Consider the following 15,344-nt stretch of genomic DNA (forward strand, 5'->3'; position numbering starts at 1 on the left):
ATCACTCCTCTGGGAGTACCCAGAGCCAGGCAGCTCAGGCCAGTGTACTTGCTCAGATATTCCCCTCATGAAATGGGAGGAGGATTTTTTACCCTGCCCCCCCCCCCCCCCCAAATCAACCAAAAAAATCAACACCCCCTCAAGTTACCTGGAGGCCCAGATCCAGCATCAAGACTATTTAAGAGTTGACTCCTGTTTCTGTTATTTGTACCTCCATGTGGTTGATAAGAAAGTTGTAGGTTAAACAGTGCTCACTGTTTGCTGTGTGTAAGTGATGATAGGAAATTAAGTGGCACAGAAATCTGACTGCTCTGCAGTCATCACTTGCTGGGTTAAGCCCCTGGTTTCTGGATGTGGTCCAGAAAGATTGATCATATATTCAAGGGCAGAATGCAGAAGATAAGAGTGCCATGCCGTTGTGCTTTTGTAAAAGAACACTGGGTTCGGCCCCCAGTTAGATCATTTATTTATCTGGCACTGAAGGGTGATAATGGCTTGTTTTCAAGTCTCCAAAATAAATGAACTCCACTGCATGCAGAAGTAGTCCAGGCCAGCCAGCAGAGGATAGAAAATATGCAGGGTCAGCATAACACTGGTTTCAATTTCAGTTACAAAAACATTAGAGCCCTCATTTAAAACAAGATGAGGAAACTAGGTCCTCTCTCCACTCTGCTGAGAGAACCAACCTTCTCTCCCCAGAATACTGACAAAATCCACTTCAAACAGAGTTTAGCCAAACAATTCAGGATAACACCTTTCTACTGCCATTTACAGACTAGAATTTTCTTTAAAGTATCTTTGGCTTACTCTTAAGACCAAACCTTATCTCCTACCCTTTTGTGCCTTGCTACATGAGCAGCAGCTATTGACTGACAATTTCAGTCGTGCAAGGAAAGTATGTCTCAGTCCCCTTCCAGAACAGCTCAGGCCACCAGATTAGTCAGCCTTCATGTAACACTGCAAAAGAGATTGAGTCAAGCCTGAAGTGTCAGGCCAGCCAGGTCTCCTAAAGCTAAAGTTTAATAGCCTTTATCCCCCATAAATGGGAGTCCTGGAAATCAAGTCTTCCCCATCTTTAACTGGGTCTTAGGTTTTGGTAGTGGTCCACATTGTAGAGACCAACTTCCCACCATCTATAGATTGAGATTCATGTTTTGAGCAGAACACATGCCAGCAAGAGCCAAACCAAGGTCAGGAGCAGCTCTTAAGCCTAACCCAATCATTACCCAACAAAAGCCTTGTGTCCTGATGCTTGCCAGAGTCACTTGCCAAGAGCAAGTTTGATGAGGAAACCTGGCTGCTTGTCCTGAGTTGTTACAAAGCCGTATGCCAGCTGCAGTCCAAATGACTGCACAGCACTTGTTGGAAGCACCAGCAAGAAGGGGCTTTAGTTAATAACCACCGTGTGCCAGTTAGGTCACAGCACAAACCACTCCATGGCTCAGACACTGCAGGGCTCTGAACCCATCACTGAATGTCCAAAGCCCAGCTTTTAACTCAAGGCAAATTCACTCTTGGGCAACTCTATTGGAGGTCTAGATTTTATAGCAGGAAATCAGCTCTTTTGCATGCTGAGTACCTTGTTTCACTTGGAGGAATGCTATGCTTCTTTACCACACTAAAGAGTAATGATTTTATTTAGAAGAGCAGTAATTACTCAGTGCTTGGATACAAGAGCCCCTCACAGTCCCAGGAGTAGGATATGATATCTGTTTACCAGTGGAAGCTTTGGGTTGTTTCTCTGGGCAGGGCTGTGACCCAACTGCAAGATGTGTGGGTAACTGATAAGCTGCTGACTGTAAAAGTCACCTGACAGCAGCAGCTCACTGAGAGCACACAGCCCCTGGCTCACAACACCCCACAGCTTAATGTGTCTGCTGCCATGCTTGGTTTCTGGGCTGCCCAGATCTCCTGTCTGAAAGATGACCCTCAGGTTGAAACATCAGCTGTCAGGCTACACTCATCCTGGCAACATTCTGCTCCAACTCTGACAACTGGATTGTTTTCTGGTTTTGCATGGAGCATTAAACACACAATACCCAGAAAGTTTATTGGACTTGATACAGCCATTATGGGCAGGTGTAATGCTCTGCTTAGGAGAGTATTGTTTCACTCATGTTATGTTTAAGGCTGGTATATTAAGCTAAGCAATGCTCTCTGCACTCTGTAATCCCCAAGTCAAGGGACTACTGCTGAATCAAAGTGCTCAGTGAGGCTGACACTAAGCTGAAGCACCATGAGCTCCAGCAGAACAGGTATCAGATCAGGTAATCCATCTCTAAAGGAAACAACTGCACACAAGGCTGTTCTGTTGGCATTTCTGGTGAATCTTATGCCTATAGCTGGAATAGCCTGGGATCTTACAAGTATTACAGATATAAAGGTCATGGGAGTGACCCTTGCAAAACTAAAACACAGCACAAACAGTTCTTCATATTACTCATTCCTCTGCAAGCTGCTAAAGCTTCCTCCTCCGACACGACAGCCTTGTCACTTGCACAGGGCTCTCCTGGCAGATCAGCTGGAAAGCTCCACTCCAACTCCACTGGCTTTGCCTCTGTTCAGCATGCTTTCACACTATTAAAAGTAGCCTATAGCATTGCAGTCACTTTGAAGGGCAAGTGAAGCTTGTTTTTATGTCAAACATGACACCAGCACACACACACTGTTGCTCAACAGACACTGCTTGATCATTTGATGAAATTATTTTAGGATGGCTTATGTTGTTAGAGGGGCAGAGAAGTTACAGACCACAAATAAAGCTCAAAAGCAGCTGCCAGCTCCAGCTTCTTGTGATGGGCAGTGTGAAGGATTTCACTGGTTTTGCCCAACATGCAAGCAGCAGTGCCCACATCCTGCCAGTGGAACTGGCTTTCTACTCTAGGAATTGCTGCTGGAAGCCATAAGGTGCTCAAATAAGAAGTGCATCACAAGCAGAGTTTACAGACAAGAAAAGATCAAATGCTCCTGTGTAAAGGAACTGTTTATAGCTTAAATCGGTGTCTGCTGAAAGTCCTGAAGTGTTACCTGCAGCTGTGTTCACAACTGCAGGCATCACACCTGGCAGGTCATGCCAGCCTCATCTTCCCACCCAGGGATTCATGACCCCTAAAGCTTCAACTTCTTTTCTAAGCTGGCAACATATTTTGACTGCATTAAATGTTTTGCAAATGTTAGATGCAGGTTCACTGGTGAATTACTCTGCAGGTACCATCCAATAGTAATTTTCTCCTTGCCTTTATAAATGATCCATTTAAGTTTATACAGGGATAGAGGCAGAGTCCATGCATTCCTGCCTCAGCACACAAGCAGAGCAACATTATATTACCAACTCTTAACTTTCTATCTGCCAGGGAATCCAGGAGTGGAGTGAGTTTAAAGGTAATTAACCTTGGAGGTCACAGCCCTGTGAGACAGGTCCAGCTTCAGCCTGCTCTCAGAGCCTGGATTTCCACCTGCAGGAATCAAGGCAGTTACTTCAGAAAGCTCCTCAAACAGGCTCAACACTTGCTTCAGTGTGAAAACTTCAGGTCACATGCACTTAGACATACAAGCACGTGCATTGTTTCAGTCACAGTTACACCACGCTTCACTGGAAGCCACTAAAATATTCCCCTTGTGCCTCCCCACTGAAAAGGCAAATGAACAGAGCTGCACTTCTTGAGTTTTGCTGCAACACAACACAGAAGGAGCAGCAGGTTCACCAGCTGTCAGTGTTCCTGCCACCTTTACATGACTAATAAGGACACCTCCAGCAGAAACCAACCTCCCAAGGCAGCACAATACAACTGTACTAAAACAGACTGATTTCTTTAGGCACATTTCAGCTTGGAGGGAGAGGACTGCCCTCATTGCAGGCAGTCCCACAGCATCCAAGCAAGATCACATCAGCAGATCCTGCTCATTCCTTTCCCAGCAACACTCCCAGGGAGCAGCAGCTCCTGCAGGAGTTAACCCACAGCCACACAGGAGGGTTTATCTGTAGAACCACACATTTTCCTTTTGCTCGAGATGCCTCAGTCATACATAATTGAACACAAGAACTGCTATCATTTACTTGCTGGAGAGGCACAAGCCAAGCCATGTAAAGCAGCCTCTGACACTCCAAATAGCAAACTAAAATAGAAGTTGTTCCACTGATCCCACCCATTAGATCATGGAAATTGTTATTTTGTCATGAAAACTCCCTTAAGTATCCAATTTAATCTCATTAATAGAGGAATGAAGCTCTCACTTCCAAGACAGCAGCTGCCACTACCTTTGACATAAACAGGAACTCACAGATGGTTTGGGTGCATCAGAGACTACTGGATGCATCTTTAGGAGTTTAAGGTAGTGTCAGCTTTTCAAATTTACAGTAAAAAGCACTTCTGTAAGCATTTATAGCCAAAGTGTCAAGTAAATAGTTTAATCTCTTGTCTGAAACCTCTTTCCTTATTTAGGAAGGGAAAAATTAGGCATGTTGAACATTTCATCAGTCCAGTATAATCACTAAACAAACCAAGCAAGGAAAACCTTATCTTTCACAGTACTGGTAGGAGGGAAGAAGTCACACAAGCCACACAAGCAGTGCAACCACATCAGCAACCCCCCACTCTTCCAGATATTTACAAAAAAGCCTGACCTGGGGAGGAAAGCAAAAAGCTTTGAGCTCAAGCACCTGCTCAAGCCATATTTCATTAAATATTTCAGTAGCACTCTCTGATCACACAGTGGAACATGACACAGCTCACACTGGAGCAGTTTTTGCAGAGCACAGAGGACACATGCTGTAACAGTGCAATTCCTTCCCACGGATCCTCATCATGATGCAGTTATTTGGCTGTGTCTGTACCCAGTGCTGCCTCTCCTTGTAGATCCAATTCTTGTAACATCTCTTTTCCTGAAGGAGAAAACATCTCCTCTAACATTCAATATCCTGCAGTATCTCTCCTATGCTTTTCCATTTGTAAGTCCCTGAATTAGCCAGGCTGCAGAAACATTGATTCACTCACCACACCCGGTGCCAAGTCAGAACCTCGGCAGAATCTTTGCCTCCCCTCCTTTTTCCCCTCTATACCTAGAGAATACTGAAAGCAAAGCACTCCAACAGAAAACTGCCCCATGGAGAGAGTATTTTGCAAGGTCAAGCAGAGTTTCTGCACCTGCTAAAGGTGCTAAATTGAGGCAAATCACGACTTGTAGATCACTAATAATATGAACCTAAGGAAAACTGCTGCATTCATGGAGTTTTAAGAGCAAAGTTGGAAGTAATTTCTTTCCCCAGTACCCTCCCACCATCATATCAGGCAAGGAGAGACTCAATTGTTTTGTGATAAAGCTTTGAGATCAGGTGACAGATTAAGTGTGGAATTATTCAAATGGCAGACTACTGAAGTTTAATAGTCTGAAAAGGCACACTAATTTCCATCTTTGGTCCCTTTGTCAAGTCCTCTTCCAGCGCAGTCTCCACCCAACACAATCCTAAAGGGGCACTTAACAAATTCTGTTGAGAAAGAGGTGGCTCAGACACCCCAAACAGGTCTCTCCAACATCACCTTACTCATTCCTCATCCCTTCCCAAACTCTGCAGCCCAACATCTCCTTTGGCCGATTTCTCACCACAGCACATGGTATTTCTGATTTCCACCTCTGCAACCTAACATCTCCCTCACCCCCAAGATACTCATTGTCTTCCCATCTTCATGACTTCACATATTCACACCCCAAAGCTCCTCAACCCTCTCATCTTTCCAGTCCCATAACTCCTTCACCCAAAAACTTTTTCAGCCCCTAACCCCAAATCTTTCTCATTTTCACCAGCCCCTCATCTCCCCCACCTCAATCCTTTCCTCACTGCCCTCACCCTAAACCCTTCCTCAACTTCACCAGCCCCTCACCTCAAAACTTTCTTCACCTTCACCAGCCCTTCATATTCCTCACCCCAAACCCTTCCTCACCTTCACCAGCCCCTCACCTCAAACCCTTCCTCATCTCCACCAGCTCCTCACCTCCAACCCTTCCTCACCTTCCCCAGCCCCTCACCTTCCTCACCTTCACCAGCCCCTCATCCCAAACCCCTCCTCACCTTCACCAGCCTTCACCTCCCTCACTCTCACGACCTTCTCGCCCCAAGCCCTCCCTCACCTTCACCAGCCCCTCAGCCCCCCTCACCCGAAACCCTTCCTCGCCTTCCAGCCCCTCAGCCCCGCCACCCCACAGCTCCTCAGCCGCCCCTCGCTCCAGACACCCCTCACAGCCCAAGCTCCCGCCGCCCCCCTTACCTGCCCCCGGGTCTCCCCCAGCACCCGGGACCTGCTCCGTGCGGCGGAGGGGGGAGGCGGCGGCGCCGGGGAGGGCGGGGGGGATGAGGGAGGGAAGGAGGGAAGGGACGAGGTCACTGACGGCGGCGCGAGCGCGGCGGCACCGGGCAGCGGCGGCCGCTTTATACCGGGTCCTCGGGAACCGGCACCCGCTTCCGCTTCCGCTTCCGCCCCCTCCCGCCCCCGGGGTCATGAATATGCAGCGAGAGAGGCGTGGCCTCCCGGGGGTACGTGAGGTGTGGGTTATGAATATGTATCAAGAGGCGCGGCGTCTCTCGGGCTGTGGGCGTGTATCATGAATATGTAATGAGGGGCGTGGCCTCGGGCAGGGTGGGGACGGGCGGGGGGCGTTGCTGGGGGGCGGGGGACGTTGCTGGGGGGCGGCGGGCGGGCTACGGGGGCGCCCAGGCGTGCGCCGCAGGGGTGCCCACGTGAGGGGAGCCGAGGCGGGCGATGGCGGGGCCGGTGTTGGCGGCTGGGAGCGTCACAGAGTGACACAGAATATTCACCAGTCGAGTCCAACTCCTGGCCCTGCACAGGACAGCACCAACAATCCCCAACAATCCAAACAAACTCTCGTGCCTGCGAGAGCTGTCCAAACACACCCTGAGCTCTGCTACGCTTGGAGCTGTGACCACTTGCCTGGGAAACTGTTGCGGTGCCCAACTACCCTCTGGGTGAAGATCCTTTTTGTAATATCCAAGCTAAACCTGCCGTACACGATATCAGGGCATTCCCTTGAGCCTTGTCACTGGTCACCACAGAGCAGAGATCACTGTCTGCCCGTCCTCTTCCCCCCTGCAATAAGGTCTCCCCTCAGTCTCCTCCAGGATGATCAGACCAAGTCCTCAGCCGTTTCTCCTATTCCTTGTCTCCTCAAAGCCCTTCAGCATCTTCATTACCCTCCTTTGGTTGCTCTCTGATAGCTTTCTATTTTATATTGTGGTACCCAAACCCACACAGAATATTCAAGGTGAGGCCACCGCAGAGCAGAGCAGAGCAATGCCCTCCTTTGCTCAGCTGTTGATGTTGTGCCTTATGGCTCCAGGACACGGTTGCCAGGACACTGTTGACTTACATTCATCTTGCCATCAATCAGGACCCTCAGATCCCTTTCTGAAATGCTCTTTCCAGCATCTCATCCCCCCATTTGAGTAGCAAGAGTTTTTCCCTCTGCCCAGGGTTGAATGATGAGCCTGTTGTCACCACTCCTGGGTTGAAGAGGGGCTCTTGGTTGGAAAGGGAGCACAAGTGGCAACCTGAGGGCTGATGGAGGCTCTGCCTGCACTGTCCCTGCCAAGGCAGTGGGCATTTGAACAGAAACAGAGCACAGACCCCCTTGCCTCTCTCAGGCAAAGTTGTGCCAAGTAGAGCTGCAAGCCAATGACTTGGAAAGTGCAGGAGTGGGTGCTGTTCTCTGCCTGAGATGCTGCAAACATGCTGGCCCCAAGCTGCTGAAATTGTCCTTCATTATGAAGGAGAATAATACCTTTTCCTCATGTTTGGCTGCAGTCAAAGTGTCATCCTGCCGCCCCACCTTCCCCTGCTGCTCTGCCCACCAGAGGCCATGAGCTGCCTCTCCTCATGTCCAGCCCTATGACAGGGTATGTGCCAGGCCACCATGGAGAGGATGACATGTGGCATTTATTATGTATTTGTCACATCTGCAGAGCACAACCCTCAACACACAGTGCCTAGTGACTCTCAGGACATGAAAACACTTCATTCCCCATGGCAGCCATAGCCCTGCCAAATTGGAAGAACCCTCTGCAAACTTGCCATAAAAGACTGTTGTTTTTAGTGCTGGTGTGTGTTTTTTTTATTCCCAATTAAGGTCTTCTAGCTTTAATTGTGCTGACTGCATTGTGCAGGCTAGCATGATATTTAATTTTCATTACTTACATAAACTGGGGATACATAAAGCAGCCTGCAAGTGGCATGCAAAAATGCACATTACGTTGCATAAGTGTAATTGTTTTCTGTTTCTTGACACACCATTAAGTAGATATTCCAAAACAAGTTTTTTTAATGGTGAACTTCTTTTTCTACAACTCATGAATAAATAAACCACAAAGCATACCAGACTTCAGAAAAGGAAAGCCACAGAAGGCAAAATGGAAGAACTGTACACATCTATTAAAAAGCAAGATAAATCTTGAGTCTAAAAGAGGGACTTTATTACAAGTCCTAAAGAAAAAAAAAAAGTGAGCAATATTTTGTTCTATGATGCTGTTATCAATGTGTTTTTGGTTTTAGGCTAATTCAGACTGAGGACGGAAAAGCATGCATGACCAGTCATGCACAGCTCACTAAATTAAACATGCTCTGGTGAGGATGTCCAAAGTCCATTCAAAGAGTGTTGGGTTTTTAGACATACTACCGATGTTTATTAACACAAAAAGTGGCCAAATAATTATCTTAAGTAGCCAAATGGTGAAGATAAAGGATACACACCCATAACAGCCCAGTGTAACACCTACTCTTGACAGTAAAACAACATCCATTGTATCAAAACTGCAATACACATCAATAAAACATTAAAGGTTTTTCCACAGAAGAAACAAAATATACCTATACTTATAGAAATGTCTAATGGTTGTGTGGTAAGAAAAAGTCTTGAATGACTTTAGTGGAAATTCTGAGACCCTAACATACCTAAAAACACCAAGAAAGGATCTCAAGATATCATTACAGCTTCTAAGATTTGCTTCTTGTTACCCATGGATTTGTGACAGCCTCAGCTACCTCATGTTTTACATTCATTTTAAAATAACTGAAAAAAAATTAAAAATACTTCTTTTTCAGTCCTTTTGTTGCCTGCTGTTGCGGTGAAGTGTGATCCTTACCTCAGCCTGACATTTTAGACCCGTTCTGGCAATGTCCAGACACGTCCAGACGTGTCCAGATATTTCTCCACTGCATTTCCTCATGTTATTTTCACTCAGGAGCAGTTAGGTCTCAGCTTTTAGCTGAGCCTAAAGTCAGAAAGGGGAATTTTTCCATAAACCAAACATTTTAGTTTAAAAAAATGTGATTTTTCATACTGAGTGAGGGGGTAGAAAAAAATCCAAGGAAACAGACCCACCTTTTCCCTCTGAGGTTCTTACTCAACTCCAAATATTTAACCCATAATAAATAAACGCACTCTCATGCCTTGGCAGGGGAGGAACGAGTGTCAGTCAGGAGCCTGATGTGCTGTCCAGACGTGTGCTGCCTTTGCCTGGGAGAGGGACTGGGAGAAAATCCCCTGGATGGAGGCTGAGAGCGGGATTGGAGACACCCCCTGAGCCCTCCCCTCAGGTCTCTCCTCAGCAGGGTGGCGAATCCTGTTATTTGGAGAGTCTCTAAGCAACGTGGAGGAATTGAGGCACTTCAGGGAAAGCTTTTTGTAAAGAAAGCATCCACAAGTCACCTTAAAATCTCTCTCTGGCTCTTGGCTGCATGTATCCACTTCAGTGAGTCACGTAGCTGGAGAAGCCCCCAAGGTAATGATCCCTTGCTTACCCCTCGCTTCCTCTGGTTTGTTTGGCATGGAGTGCCCGAGGACTTTAAAAGAGAAATAACCTACAGGACCTCAAACCACTGGAGAGCAGCATCCTGCTTCAAACACCTTGCCTTCTGTCTTGGCATAGTTGCTGGAGTGAGGGGTCTTCCCTATTTAATGAGATATTAATCAACCAGACGGCAGGCTCATCAACAAGCTGCCATGAGTTCTCTGTACTCCATTTCACAGGTACTTGGCTTACCGAATTGTTATGAAAACTCACCATCCAGCCAAGCCAAACAAACACCACCCCCAATATTATTTTACACGCGTGTCAAAAGAAATAACTTGCCGCAGGCCAAGCGGGTGAAGGAATTTTACGAGGCTGCGGCTGATCCTCCCTTCTCCCCTCCCTTAGACAAAGAAATGTTTGCATGATGAAAGGGGTAAGGGAGCAGAGGACAGCTGGTTAGGAATTAATGAAATGTTTGAGCATTATCATGCGATAATGGATTTAGCTGACTGTTTGCCAGTGTTCAGATCTAGTGTGAATTGCTTTATATGCAACAAGGGGATTCCTAGATTTATACAGACCTCCCGAGAACGCTGCTGCTCCTAAATACTTTCAAAGCTGCAGTTTAGGAAAAAAAAAAAAAAAAAAGGTAATTCTCCCTGTGGATGGACAGAAGCCCTTGGGATTGTTATTGTTTTGACTTGCTTTCAGACTTAATGATATTTGACACAGCCAGCTCTCTGAGGTGTCTCCTGATTGGGAGTGGCCGTGGGTTTGGGAAGCCTGAGGCTGTGCTTGAGGCAAATCTGAGCACCCAGAAACCCAGGTGAGGTCTCCCAGCCAGGAGATTTATAAACAGGACATGAAAAATGAGTCTCAACTTTTACACATTTGGCCTGTAACTCAGCCCCAGGGTGATATATCTGATGGGAGACCCAGGCTCTGGACTTGAAACTGCTGTTTGTCCTTCTTCTTCCCACCCTCCCCCAACACATTCTGTCATTACAATGGAACTTTAATGGCTGTACAAAATGGCCCATGTCCCTTGATGCATTTTTTTTTTCCCTAAAAGCATTGGGATGCTTCTGTTTTTTTCAGATGTGAACTTGTGGCTAGTCAACCAAAGATATTTTATCTGGACACAGACAAGTCTTAAGAAGGTTTTATGAAGAAGAGCAGGAGGTTGTTTGAATTTGTGACTGGCACCCAGACAGGCAGATTTTTAGGTCCATTCACGTTGCCCATGTTAGCCAAAATTGACTTCTAATTCTGAGAGCCAAAGGGCTTCCAAGAGAACTCAAGGTGTAGAGTGTGACTCAGCCCTTTGCCCTGTCACCAGCCCAGAGTCCACCCATGTGGGGCCAGTTGGTTCATGCCACCCCAGAGCAATGTCAACAGTCCTGAGCAAACAGGTTGGTGGAGGTGTTGGTTCCCTTTGCCCTCGTCCTGCCCTGAAACCTGGAATCCCCCTGTGCTGGGCATTGGTGAGGTCACACCTCTAATCCTTTTTTCACTTTTGGACCCCTAACAAAAAGGACATTGAGGTCCTGGAGTGTGTCCAAAGAAGGACAGTGGAGCTAGGGAAGGGTCTGGATGATGAGTGGCTGAGGGTACAGGGGGTGTTCAGCCTGGAGGCTGAGAGGTGACCTTATCACTGTCTACAAGAGAGATGATAGAGGTGATCTCTGTCACTCTTGGGGGGATAGTTCAGTGGTGGACTTGGCAGTGCTGGGTTGATGGTTGGATTTTATGTTCCTAAAGATCTTTTCCAATGAAATGATTGTATGACTCTAAAAGCAGTAGCTATAACTTCTCTCACATCACCCTCTTACAGAAAATAAAGAGCTCATGATGGCAGTTCTGTTACAAGGTGCTCATACAGGCTTAAGATTGGGTTTGCTGCTTCTGCCACTTGTGAGGTCTCATCATGAGTTCATGCCTTGAAGAATGAGAGTTCCCTGTCATTATTTTCCTGGTTTGCACAGCTGAAACCTGATATTAATGGCTGCAGAAATTATCCTGCCTCTTGAGTTTATGTGGTCTATAATTATCTTCACAATAAAACTGTGAGGAATTAAGCTTCAGAATAGTTTATAGTTGTCAAGGGGTGATGTGACAGTCCTTCAAGAACTGTGGCTTTCAGTCCTCAAGTGCCAAGAGCAGTTAAGGTGCTGCCAGACAGCACTTAAGAACTGCAGGGCTTGTTCAGTTCAGTCACTGCTTCCCTTGTCTTGGAGACATCAGAACCTCTCTTTTTAATTTTTCTTTAATTCTGTTTACTTTTCTGAAACTTTTCTGTTTCTCTGCACTTGGGCAATGAGCTGAGATTAGTCAGTTTTCCTTCTGAGCTGCCTCTTATGAAACCACGACTGTGATGTTTATGAGGTTTCCATTGCTGCACAGGGATATTTGTATTTTGGTTGCTCTATTTTTATTGAAAAACAGATATATTTTCATCATATTGTGTGTGCAGAGAACCAAAATCCTGAACCCAAGCCTCAAGTACAGGACACTGTTAAAGTCTGAGATGATTTTCAAGTGACTTGATTCACGTTAGCTTTACCCTGGTGAAAGCTGACTGGTAATATTTTCAGTTTACACTGGTGAATGTCTAAAAACAGAGCAGTTAGTCTTCTGCTTGCACAGACTCCTGCTGCCTCCCATAAAGCCAAATTTTCTGAAGTTTCATCTCAGAGATCTTGTGGCCTTTCACACTTAATGGAAGCTTGTAAAAAAAGATGGAGAGGGGACTTTTTATACAGCCAGAAGGTGTTAAAACAAGGGGGAACAGTTTTAAACTAAAAGAGGGGAGAGTTAAGATTAGATATTTAGAAGAAATTCTTTACTGAGAGGGTAGTGAAGCAGTGGCATGAATAACCCAGAGAAGCTGTGGATGCCCCATCCCTGGAAGTGTTCAAGACCAGGTTGGATAGGGATTGGAGAAAACTGGGATATTGGAAGGTGTCCCTGCCCGTGGCAGGGGGATTGGAATGAGATGGGCCTCGAGGTCTCTTCCAACACAAACATTCTATAGTTCTTGGTTACTTAATGCTTTGTCATAATACACATTTTTTCATGGATTAATTAATAGGTGATAGGCAGTTGAGCTAACTCAGAGAGAAGAAAATCCCATTTCTTTCCTGATCACCACACAAATGCTTAGTTTGTAGCTCTAGACACTGAGTGATGACCTTCAGTTAACTGAGCATTTATCCCTGTTCACACTGCCTGCTTGTTTTGCAGCCTTGTGGCTCCAGCTGGATTCAGACTGTGCAGGTGTTACTGGGCACACTGTTTTGATCACCAGGTGGGACCTGAATCCTCTGTAGCCTTCTTGGAGGATTCACTTTATTCTCTGCTCTGCTAAGGCCTGTTAGAACCACGTGCTGTGATTTATCTCATCTCTCCCCTTGCTTAATCAGTCACATACCTAATTGGTGTTTGCAATATTTTGGGTCCCAGCATAAACAAATTGTTTAGCCCTGTGTCATCAAAACTGCATCTGGACAACCATCAGCATTCTCCATATAATTGGAAAATCCTAGGAAAGAACTCAGAAGCTACACCTGTGTTACAAATATGACTCAGTGTTGGCAGAAGCCAGCGAGCAGTCACAGAAATGGACACTGTTGTGCTGACTGTATTCAGAGTGTTTTCACATTTCCATGAAAACATGAGTAACGCTCACCTGGGTGATGGAAAAGCAAGTTGGATTGGCACTGGTTGGCAACGGGATGGAAAATTAGTATGTAAAGAACCTAGTGATTAAGATAATGAAAAACAATGTTAAGAGTCTTAGGTGAAGCCAAGTTTTGTAGCCCTCGAGCTTTTAGTTGTGAAATTGTTGGCTCTTGTGTTGTTTCTGAAATAGAAATCTATTTAAATTACTTAAGCAACCCAAGTTTCAAGAATAACCCCAAGCAGGCTGTTTTACTTGTGACTGAGAAACCAAATTGGGTGAATACTTTTTATTCTAATTGCTTGAATTTCCAAACACAACCAGAGAACCAAGCAGCTGCAGACCCTAAAGTGTTTGTTATGAAAGTAATTTTAAACTTTGAGGAAAAAATGAAAAGCCAGCGTTGATTGGAGTGGAAATCCCCTACAAAATACTGGGATTTTTTAGGATTCTTTTAATCATTCCCCCCACTCCCAACCTGCTGCTCCTAAAAGCTGAGTATAAACTGAAACATTCACAGTTTTTGGAATTAACTTAAAACAATTGTTTTGAGTTACTTGTGTTTAACAGTTTTCCCTTTTTTCTGGACCTGAATGTCACTCCAGTCATTGATTTTCATGCAGTGTTGGACTTGTGAAAGTCTCTCTACCTGAAGTAAAACATGGATACTTCACACCACTGTTCTTGGGTTCTAGTTTTGCTTTTAAACCTAAATGATTTTAAAACCAATTACTCCCGAAAGGAGTAACTTTTCCTTTCCTTTTCATCTCCTCACGCTCTATAGAATCATAGAATATCTCAATTTGGAAAGGACCATAAGGGTCTTTTACTCCAGCTCAATGTTCCTTGCAGAACCTAAAACTAAATCTTATGACATTGTCCAGGCACTTCTTGAACTCTGTAAGGTCCCTTATGAAGAACCCCACAAATATAGGGATCTCCTTAAATGACTGCACTAGATAGAAGCCTTTTGGAATGTGGGATAGGTAATGCAATTTGCAGACATTTTTGTGGGGATAAATACATGGCAATACACTGTGGAACCCCAGAACTCTGCCTAAGGAATTGTAAGAGTTTAGTCTTGGGATGAATCAGTTCATCTAGTTGATTTGGTAGGAAACCCTAAAAAAAAAAAAATTTAAAAAAAAAAAAAAAATATATATATATATATAATTTTCTGTTGAAGAAACCACACACTTTGACTCATGCCATGGTCCTACACCTTGTGTGAGCCTGCCAAGGCTGGCAGGTCATGGTCAGGCCCTTTCACAGAACAAATCAGCCTCCAGTTCTCACTTCTGACTCCTATAAAAACAGTTTCATTTTCCAGTTTCTCCTCAAGCAATTTCATCATTTTCCCTCAAACACTTCCCAGGGCTAGAACACAACCTGCTGAAGGGGACCTGAAGGTGTCCTGTGTGCATGAACACTGTGCCAAGAGCAGAGACCAAGAAGATTAGGATGGAATTGTGCTTTCCTGCTGCTCTCCTTCCTTAGACAATCCTATTGGTTCAGCAGCTTCTTTCCTTATTTATATCAGGAGCCTGGCAACTAAGCTCCAAACTTAAGCACCTCAAAGACTCAAGGCTGCTTTGGTAGGACCAAAAGTTTTGTATTACTATCAGAATAATGTCATTTTCTCCTTGAATGGGTTCCAGCCCATTTCTTTGGACTGGTGATGCAATTACACTGGGCAGATGGATGCTCTCCACAGGGATGTGCTGGCCCTCATCTAGGCCAGAGCGCAGAAGGACAACAGATGATTTGAATGGAGATCATTTGCAACTTGGAGAGCAGATTCAAGAAGTTACAGCTGAAGATAAAGAAGCTTGTAAAACTGAAAGTTCCTAGCAATGAGGTTATTTG

At 45.4% G+C, this 15,344-nt stretch overlaps 1 protein-coding gene across 1 annotated transcript in view; it reads right to left on the reverse strand.

Moving 5' to 3' along the window:
- The window catches only part of SLC45A4 (solute carrier family 45 member 4), a 62,519-nt gene extending 56,094 nt beyond the window's left edge, over positions 1–6,425 (reverse strand). Inside the window, exon 1 of the mRNA XM_058806187.1 lies at positions 6,264–6,425. The gene's annotated coding sequence lies outside the window, so the exon portion shown is untranslated. The remainder of the gene's footprint in view (positions 1–6,263) is intronic.
- Between the last annotated feature and the right edge of the window lie 8,919 nt (positions 6,426–15,344).

The sequence above is a fragment of the Ammospiza caudacuta genome, chromosome 1 (assembly GCF_027887145.1).
Source record: "Ammospiza caudacuta isolate bAmmCau1 chromosome 1, bAmmCau1.pri, whole genome shotgun sequence".
Classification (NCBI taxonomy): domain Eukaryota; kingdom Metazoa; phylum Chordata; class Aves; order Passeriformes; family Passerellidae; genus Ammospiza; species Ammospiza caudacuta.